Genomic DNA, 11,295 nt, shown 5'->3' on the forward strand with positions numbered 1-11,295 from the left:
CAACGCCATGGCTAAAAATGAAAAAGGGTAACAGACAAACAATAGAACACATGACAAAACATAGAAAACCAAAGAATAAGCAAGACGAACCGGAGGGGTAAGAAGTTCCTGCCCCACATGTCACACCCGTCGTGTTGCTCATATTACTACAATTCCGGTAAATTGTCTTATTCGGTAAGTCACATTCATGAAAGGGAAAGTGATTGTAGCTACGACGTAAGGAACATATCCGATATCATCTGTGAAACGGTTATTCCATAAAGGTCAACTAACGCATGACAATTTAGACAATCTTTCGTTTATGATGATACTACAGGAAAGCAAAATAATAGAACTAATTTTGAAATAGGTAATATTGGCATATAGTCATGAAATAAAATTAGATGTTTTTATTACAGATGCTATTCGGATGAGTGGATTTAAATTGTATGTGACTAATACATCAACTATTCCACCGGACGGTTATCTTTGTTATGAAGATCATTATTCTCATGGCGGTCCTTATCCAAACATAACTCAAACGATTCCTTGTAATCAACTAGGAAAATATGTCATTTATTACGATAGGTTTGGATCGGAAGAAGGTTCTCTTATCTATGAACCTATTGTTGAGTTATGTTACGTTGCCATAGATGGTGAGTTTTGTATTGAAAGTACTGCAATCGTTTATACAAACTGTTTCCATTGACACTTTCGTTTTGGTTGTTGTATAGCGCGTATGTGTTTGCTTGCGATTTCAGATATAAACAATTGACATCATACAACACGATCAATAGAAATATATAAATATTTTTTAATTCGTTACAAGACTAGTGATATCGCTTCTTACTATAACACGAGTATGGGAAATGAATGATAAATCGGTTATAGTTTGCTTTATGACCCCTTTCAAACTGTTCATTTATATTCTCAACGAGATCGAACAATACGTTAGTTTTGTGAAGATACTCGACCCCAAAGAAAGGAGATTTTAGACAAGGATATCGTAAAACGGGTTATGGAACATAGAAACAATATTTTTCACTTAAAACAGAGTGCGTATGGATTCCAAAAAAAATTCCTTGCTAAATCATTTTGATAATATATATATAGGATGCATAAGATTTAAGATAAACGCCAAATTTCAACTATGTAAAATAGATTTTTGAAAATTATATTCATAAGTTGAGAACTTCAATAGGCAATGTTATTTTACAAAATAAAAAGACATGAAAAATCGATGATAAAAAAAAGTTTCTTTATCCGATATCCAAGAATTTATCAATCTTACATTTTTGAAATTTGTAATACGGATACAAATAGATATTTTAAATTTGTTTAAGGTTGTCAAAATAACTTTTGGGGGAGAAACTGCGAGATAGACTGTGCAGTTAATTGTATAGAGCAGCATTGTTTTCCTGATAATGGTTCCTGTATTTTGGGATGTAACGATGAAAACTGTTTGAACAGCACTTGCGATAGCGATACAGCAGTTTGTACCGAAGGTTGTAAAATAAGGCGTACAGGACGATTTTGTAACAAATGTGAGTAGCTATATTTACATATTCAGGACGATGGAATAGTAATAATTGCAATAACCAAATTTTATCAAGTAAATGTAAATTTTTAAAGGGTGAAAATAAAAACATGCACTGAAAAAACATACAGCTGTCTTTTTATTCAATCGTTTTCATTTTGTTAATCTCTGCTAGCCAAAAGAACATGTTGAAATGTTTTTGAATATCGAAAAATGATATGTATGTACTTAGCAATATATTGTATTTACTGTTGATATGAATTAAATCTCAATCGATGCATAAAATAATTAAAGACAACCAACAGCCTGGTTTATTACAAAACATAAATTGAAAAGAAATTTAACAGACATTAATTAACACCTACCAAAGAGGGAAGAAAGATACCAAAGGGACAGTCAAACTCATAAATCTAAAACAAACTGACAACGCCATGGCTAAAATCGAAAAAGACAAACAAAAAACAGCACACATGACACAACATAGAAAACCAAAGAATAAACAACACGAACCCCACCAAAAAACTAGGGGTGATCTCAGGTGCTCCGGAAGGGTAAGCAGATCCTGCTCCACATGTGGCACCCGTCGTGTTGCTTATGTGATAACAAATCCGGTAAATTGTATAATTCGGTAGGTCACATTCATGAAAGGGAAGGAGATTGTAGTTAGAAACATATCCGATATCATTTGTGAAACGGTTATTCCATAACGGTCAATCAACTCGTGATGGCGTCCGTAAAATTTACGAAAGGATGATTTCAACTTCACCATTTGGAACTCTTGGTTTAATAGCTTCCTTGTGAGCAGCAACCCTCTATCACGAAAATCATGATAGGAAATGCAAGCACGGGAATATCGTATCAATTAGGAATTTATTACAGTCTCCGTACTGTAGAGAGACAAGTACAAAAGTCGTCGGGTTGAACATGGTTGCAATTGCTCAACAATCTTCCTGGTTTGTGGCAGAAAAATAACTCGTTTTATTCGAAATACTCAAGTTTTTTTTTCTCACTTAAAATTTATTTTAACTTTAACATTTCATTTAGAGGTTTCTTATATTCTGTTACATAATTTGTTTTTACTATTAATTGAAAAAAACTAAGCACAGTCATCCTGCGTGAATCTACTTATAGATAACCTTGCATTCGACAGCTCAATTTTGTTTAATTCAATTGGAACTGAAAACGTTAGTCTAGCAATTGATGGAAATTTATCATCGTGTGTCACAACTCGTGGATCTGAGATATGGGTACAGTTGGATCTAAAGGAGGTAACCATTGTGACGGAAATATATCTCACTTTAACTGGTACGTTATTATAATTGTTACAGTGTTTCCCTTGAGCTTATTTTCTTTTTCGCCACCTCTTTTGCCAAAACAACAGTTTTACATTTTAAATCATTTTTCGCAACAAACATTTTTTTAACCAACAAGCATGCACATTTTTTCGTTCAAAACATTCCGTCTTGCTAACAAAAAAATATTGTTGTCTATTTCATTACAATTTTCTCATCTACATTATAATAAATAATCACACATTTATAATCAATAAAGATTTAATTTTAAAGAAACTATACAATTGCAATATAAACCGATGAAATCAACAAATCTTACATCTGAGAATACGGAATTTCACGTCTATAAGTTTATTGAAGAGTCCTCTAGTTGAAAGGTAGAGACTGAGGTCGGACTTTGTTTGATGCTTTTAAGCATATTTCTTTATGACAACATTTTTATTCGAATCGTCGATAAAAGAAAAAGTAGAAATGTAAAACTTTGTCCTAGCTGACACGTACACACGCGCGACCTGGAAAATAATTGTGACTTACCAATTCCATAACAATTATTCCCGTCAAATTGTATCAAAATGTTTTTAAGTACCATATAAAGCCATTTAACCATACAATTTTTCAATTAATCTATTATAACCGATAGCTATCAAATGCATTCAGCTGAATACATATTTTCTGTCTAATTCTGAATTTGTGGCGAGTTTAATGTATAATCCCAGTTATGTGTGTTCATGGAATATGCCTAGAAACCGAAAAAATAAAATAAGATGGATGAAGTATTAATTCTTTCAGTTATAATAAGTTTTAATATTTTTTAATATTCATACAATCTTACAATTATAATTGGATCCTATGAATTCATAGGAAAAAGAACACTCTAATTAAATGGAGTAATTTGAAATTAATAGAAATTTAGCTTCTCAAATAGCAATTTAAACATTTTTGTAAAAAGGTTCGCGCCTTAGCCTCATGCAAAGCTCTGATTTCTTTCACGAATTTGACTATACTTTTTGGACCTTTTGGATTATAGCTCTTCATCTTTTATATAAGCTTTGGATTTCAAATATTTTGGCCACGAGCATCACTGAAGAGACATATTTTGTCGAAATGCGCATCTGGTGCAACAAAATTGGTACCGTTGATTTTATTAGACCTTTGTGGTTTCACTAAAGGAGACTTCAGGGTAAAAAAAATTCAGCAAACATTTTGACGGGTTTTTTTTTCATTACAAATTGTATTTACTACACTATAGTTATTTTTTGGCATTAAAATTGTAATATCTTTTTTAACTCATCGGTGACCTATAATTTTCATTTTTTTTTTTTAAATAAGCTGAAACATTTGTAAAATATAAGCGATTTCTGTAATTAAGTTCTTTTTTTTTATTTCGACATTACCTCTTGTTCTCCTACACAAATGTATTAGTTCAAGAGAAAAAAAGTACCTTAATCAAAATGCATGCTTCGTTCGAAGGCAGATTGTGAGCTTAAATGAACAGTGACCTTATTTTTAAACTTTATTTTTCTAATAAGTATATGATCAAGTTTATTTATAGAAAAATATACATCGGTCAACTATGAAATCATAAATTCAAAAAAAAAATGAATTTATACCCCCTTAAGAACAAAACGGTCGACAGGATAAGACGATGTGATTGACTTTAAGGAATGCAAGATAGCAGATACACCAAGATTCAGACAATATGTAAACTATAAAGGAATTCAGTAAGCGTCTTTTGCCGTTTTGGTTCAAGGAATAAGAAGTGTCTAATAAGTAAGTTAGAATTTATTCGATTATTACCTATATGGGCTAAATACTAAAATGTTCTAAACCATTTATTACCAAAAGAATTCACGTTAAGTCAAAATGCTCATATATATTGGTTAACAACTATTAATATAAGATAAATTATAGTGAACTAATAATTTGCTTTAAATAAGGGCAACAGTAGTATACCGCTGTTCAAAACTCCATGGACAAAGAACAAAATCGGGGTAACAAACTAAAACCGAGGGAAATTTTTAAACTGCAAATTTGTAAGAATAAACAAAGAAACGTCGTTAATAAATTATTCACTCGCAACTGAATAACGCACCGAATCTTTATTCATGTGACCTTCAAGTTAACCCCTTACCTTGAGATGGGTTACGCATATTTTCAGCTTTGTAAAGGGAAAGAACGTCAACTTTAGCCATGTTCACAGTGAATAAGGATAAACCATTTGGTTGACCGATTCGATCATCAAAACTCACTTTTAAACGGGTAAAAACGGACATAAAATACATTTCAACCTACAATATGAAATAAGACAGAACTAGAATACGCCAATTATTTATATTAATATTTATGTTAATATAGGATTTTATGGCCGTCGACCGTTTTCGAATGTTATCTCGATGGTAACTTTACATAAAAGGACGTCTAGACAAAAATACATCACACCAAAAGTTGATACATATTATCTAGTACCTGCTCAGTTTGTGATTTTGTTTAAGATTTTATGAAATTGGACATACGTTTTGGTATGTTATGAATTAAATATGAGAAATGAGTGAAATCGGTGAACATTAATTTGACAGATAATCCCCCTTTACTTGAAAATATTATTCACAACAAATTTAACATGTTATCACAGAAAACATAGAGTACTATACTACCAATCTGAAGTATTCTTTCATCTTAAAACCAAAAACAATTACACAAATTCTAAATTTACTTCATTATATTATTAACACCGGATATAGATACTTTGTATTTAACAATTATTTTATCCTTAACGCACAGTCACAGTTGTCATAAATAAAACAAAATAATCCAAGGGTGCTTCTGATCAGGTGTGATACACAAAAAAGCCAAAAAAACATTTTTCATAAACAGTTTTTCTCTTTAGAATAGTTGAATTGATTTACTGCATACAAGGTTTGACAATACTAAAAAATTATCTGCTTGGAATTCCGAGCTTAACCTTGAAAAAAGAATCAAAATATCCTACTCTCTAAAGACGTGCATACTCTTCGAAACACTAACTAGGAAAAAAATATTCAGTCATTAAGAATTGAATGCTTCTTTTTGTGAAAGTATGAGGTTTTAAAAACGTTGACCGAAGTATATTTTGTATCAAGCGAGGAAGCGCTTCATTCTGAAAATGTACACACGGTCAACGCTTTTAAAATCCTCTGAAATTACTATAAGAGGCATTCAATACTTATAATTGTTTTTTCGCTATAATCATGAAAACACGATTAATAACTTTTAAGTTTTTTTTCTTTTATTTACCTTTGCACTTTTATTGTGAAAATGTTTGTCATCATGTATGTTACAGTTCATGCAACTCATTTTGAAATGAATAATGACGCGAGATTGCTATTAGCTATTCAAATAACGTACGAACTCCTCTTATATTTGATGTGTTTCTCTCATTTTTAGTTTATAAGCTGGATTTGGTTTTTTCTCAATCGATTTATAAATTTCGAACAGCGGTATACTATTCGGAGTTTAGTATGACGTCCATTTTCACTGAACTAGTATATGTATTTGTTAAGGGGCCAGCTGAAGGACGCCTCCGGGTGCGGGAGTTTCTCGCTACATTGAAGACCCTTTGGTGGCCCTCGGCTGTTGTCTGCTCTATGGTCGGGTTGTTGTCGCTTTGACACATTGCCAATTTCTTTTCTCAATTTTACTGTTGCCTTTATTATACATTTAATATAATTCTTAAAATACCATGATTAAAACCTTAAATCATTTTGAGCAAACTAATAGCATGGAGTCTTTTCAGTTTCTTTTAATAGGAATACTATTTTTAAAAACTCAAACATATTATTTACATTAAATCGCTCGTTTTCTATGTTGTGCATGTTGTACTATTGTTTGTCTGTTTGCTTTTTATTCATTTTTAGTCATGGCGTTGTCTGTTTATTTTCGGATCTATGAGTTTGAAGGTTACGCTGGTATCCTTAATCTCACTTTTACTTTTTAATACTTTTTTTTTTTAGATATCTGAATGGTCAATACATTCATTAAATATATAATGTTTAATTAAATATTTGTAACTGCAAGGTATACATACTGGTTGAAATTAAGATATGCATTCTGATTGAAGATATTTATGGTTTCAGTTAACTACTTATAAGCAAATCATATCATTTTTTTTAGAAGAAATTGCAAATCCAATAGTAATTTTTTTTCTTGCTAACACTGTCAAATAAACAATACGGATAGTGTATGCTAAAATGAATCCCTCTCGTGCTAATTTCCACTCTAAATGTCCAAAAAGAAATTTAGACACAATCGGTTATTTACAGATCAAACGACTATTCTGAATTATGAAATACATATGACTGCATGCATTATTATCGATTTCGGTTTTTCGATATAACACATTCGTGTGAAGTATTTTGCAAATCTGTCTGATTCACACTGTATAGGAATTCATACCTTGATATATGAACATTGTTTTTCGTGTTACATGTTCATGTATCACACTTTCGTTCTCTCTTCATACTAGTTCTTTTTGGATACATGTACTTCTACACTCCACGTTCTTTTAAATTTGGGAAAAAGGGAGGGAGATAGTATAATATTCAATCCTATTTCTGAGTTTTAAAAAAAAATATTCCCAGACAAAAGAGAGAACACATTTATTCAGATTAATTCGTTGAAAAATGTTCTATTTTTCCGCTATTCAAATTTCATGAAAAAAGAAAAAACACATAATATCCCCATTTCATAATCAAAGTTTATAATAATCTCCTTACAACGTCACTCATATTTGTACATGTCATACACCGTAACAATTCATTGGTGTCTTGCTTCATTACGTTACGGTAATATTTTAATTTTAGCTGGACAATGATTTCTAAGATTTATAACTAGATTAATTAATGTTTTTTTTATTTCACATCATGAATGAGCCGTGGGACGTATTTAATCTGAACGAATCAGAAAAAAATACCATGCTTTGTTGTTGTCAGTTATTCAGGATGGAAACACTGCAAACTTTGCAGTAAATAATACTTTAACGGTACATGTATCTACGATTTTCGTTTCATCTCAGTGTTCTGGTTATTCCTTTGTTGTCCTCTTATAGTTGACGTGTTTCCCTCGGTTTCAGTTCGTAACCGGGATTTATTTTCGATCAATCAATTTATGACTTTTGAACACCGGTAACCTAGTGTTGCTATAATTTAGCAATAGAAACAACTAATTAGAAATAAAATAATATTAGTACCATAGAAGACAATATTGCTAGATCTCAATATAATATAAGCATCTGATGATAATTTAAAGGTAAATCAATGGATGTCAACATACAGTATCGTATCTACGCTGTAAAAAATATATCTAGACTGTGAACGGCCAAAGTCCTCATATTAAACAAAATGATGTAGAAAGCAAGATGGTGCGATCAGTACCAAATAGTATATATTGATAGTTATAACTATAATGTTATTCTTTATAAATTATATGATATGTTTATCTATCTTCCTTTAATTTGATTTTTTTTTTTTGTGTTTTAACGCCACTTTTAAGGACCGCATTTAGGCTATTTTCGTGGCAGCCAGTTTTATTGGTGAAGGAAGCCGGAGTGCCCGGGGAAAACCACCGACCTTCGATAGGAAAACTGACATTCTATGTCAATTAAAATTGGAGTTGAGTGCACCCACACGAGCGGGGTTCGAACTCACCTAATTCGATTTATTTATATAAAAAAAAGAGATGTGATGCATTTAATTTGTATTATTATGATTCAGACAACTATCCTCTAAAGTCGAAATGAAGTAGGTTTAAAATCTTGCCTATTAAAGAAAAACGTAAAACCTCAAACTTACTGAACTCCGAGAAAATTCAAAACGAAGAGTCCCAAATCAAATAGAAAAATCACAAGCTCAAACACTTCAAACGAACGGATAACAACAGAATGATTATCATATAATCCTGTAACAATGTTGGCGTTTGTTTTTGTTGCACATCAGTGTTTCTGTTGTTCCATTGTTTCCCTATTATAGATGACCTTCCCTCGGATTTAGTTTTTAACCCGGATATATTTTCTTTCAATCGATTTATGACTTTTGAACAGCGGTATACTACTGTTCTGTTGGCTTTATTTGTCAATTCTTTAAAAAGTTTATGCTTTTGAATTTATTTTTTTTTCGTTTAGTGAACACTACGCTAAAAGTTAACCATACTATTTACGCTACAAACTACAGTACAATATGGGAAACTGGAGCTATTTTATACAGAAATGAATCATTACCAACTATGATCAAAGTTGATGTCATTTGTAGATACATAATTTATGCATCTACAATCCTAGACCATTTTTCTGACCTTGAAGTATGTGAAATTGAGATTGTTGGTGAGTGGTAAAATAAAAATAAATGTTAAAATGATTAGATATAAGTAATTGAAAGAGAGTATATGCCTTCAGAAAAGATAAATATATACAAAATGACAATTTATAAAAATAGTACTCTGTAGCTTTTTGTGAGCATTTACTCTTACTTATTCACTTATTATCAATTTATTTTACCTGGCAACAGTGTTTTGATTATTATAATTAAAGATCTTGTCAATCTAGTTGTGACCCGCATTATTTTAAAACCTTCCGTTTGCATCCTTAAATTAATAAAGCAATTGCTTTTGTGTTTTATCACAACAAGATTACCTCATTTTTCATATTAAATATCGTCAATATTTCAAAATGATATTTCAATATATCAACCAAAAGTGTGCAGCAATGTGTTATGTTTTCATCATTTAAGAAGGAAAAATTTTACAGTATTTTCTAGATTTAATTTGATAAGAAATTTGAAATACACTAAATAAATAATAAGTCTTCATCAACACCCCCTCTCCCTATTATGCATGTTATGATATGATGATTTATCAAGCACAAAATTATTGCAATATGAATCATTTTTTGTAATGCGTTTATTGGCAAAAAAAGCTACATATATAATAATAATAGTAAGTAAGTCAATAGTACATCAGCGAAATCGATGTACATATAGTTGATATTTTGAATCCTTCTGTAAACGTATGATATAAGTAATAATAATTTAAATAAAAGAACAGAAAATCTTAATCTGAGGTAGCATGGATTGGGTAGATATTTTTATTACGTGAAAGTTAACTTATACAATTATACTATTAGTTGGAGCCAGGTGTTCCAGCAGGCGTACGCTCTTTGCATTGGTTTATTTTTATAAAATATTATTTTTTTTTCAATAAACAAATTTTCTGTCAGGTAATTTTTTAAGGCTACAATATTTACTTGTCCACATTGCATTTTTTGTTTTGTATCTATAATATTTAGTTAACAGTATTAAGAGATTTCTTATATATTTTTTTTTCTGTTTTTTCTAATACCCCAAATAAGACAATATCTAAATTAAGTGGAAGTTCAATTTGGATTTTTGAATATATCCATTTATTAAGTTCTTCCCAAACGTCAAAAACTTTTGGATAGTCAAGAATATGTGTTCTATAGTTTCTATTGGATCCATAAAAAAGTACATTTTTTTTTGTGAGACTTTAATTTTGTAGAGTAATTTATTTGTTCTCAAAATTTCGTGATTAATCCTGCAATATAAAACATGGTTATACATTAAATATGGAACTTTCGGTTATAAAGTTATGAGAAATTTGACGCCATATTTTCATTTAAAATTTGAAACAGATAAGTTGCATAAAAAAATTCAAATCTTTGTCACGTCTTTTTTCAGGTTGTCCCCCTACAAACTATGGTCCTTTATGTAGCAAGATGTGTCCAGTGAACTGCAAAGGACCTTGTGAACTTGAAACAGGAAATTGTACATTGGGGTGTGTAAAAGGATGGAGAGGCAATAAATGTGAATTAGGTATAAAATATGTATTATTAGTTTTACACGTATATATATTATGGTAGTTTTCAACTACTCGTCATGGACGAATTTTAGACAACTTTTGCCTAGGAGCTATTTGATATGCTTAATGCATATTTGTTTTGGAAAGTAATAAGAAATTAACTCAAAGTAATTGAGAACTAATCAGTTAAAAGCTAAAGAACTAATTGGCTGATAAAAAATTTAAATCTGTAGAAAAAGTGTATATATGGTACGATTCGCTCGTGTTTGTAACAATGTAAACTATATGATTTTTAAGGATGTATTCTTCTGACGTTTTAGTCTCGTTGAAATCTCGTTTTGGAATTATTTCCAAAATATGTGATACAAGTGGAAAATATAAATGATTTGAAATAAAAAAATATAATCAAACTTAACTCTGTGAAAAATATGTGTATTTACAATCACATGAATGACTACTTTTTGAGTAATCAAGTTTTCAAATTTTATTACCAATCAAGTCTGCTTCAGTCTTTTAAGCCTAAATTTTGAAAAAATGGGTGACGGATACAAGAAATGATTTTACCAGAAATATGTAGATCTCATATCCATTTTTTCTTTTCAAGTTTCTTTGATTTGTGATTTTTCAGTCAATTATATCAAAAAA

This window comes from Mytilus galloprovincialis, chromosome 1 (assembly GCF_965363235.1).
Source record: "Mytilus galloprovincialis chromosome 1, xbMytGall1.hap1.1, whole genome shotgun sequence".
NCBI lineage: Eukaryota > Metazoa > Mollusca > Bivalvia > Mytilida > Mytilidae > Mytilus > Mytilus galloprovincialis.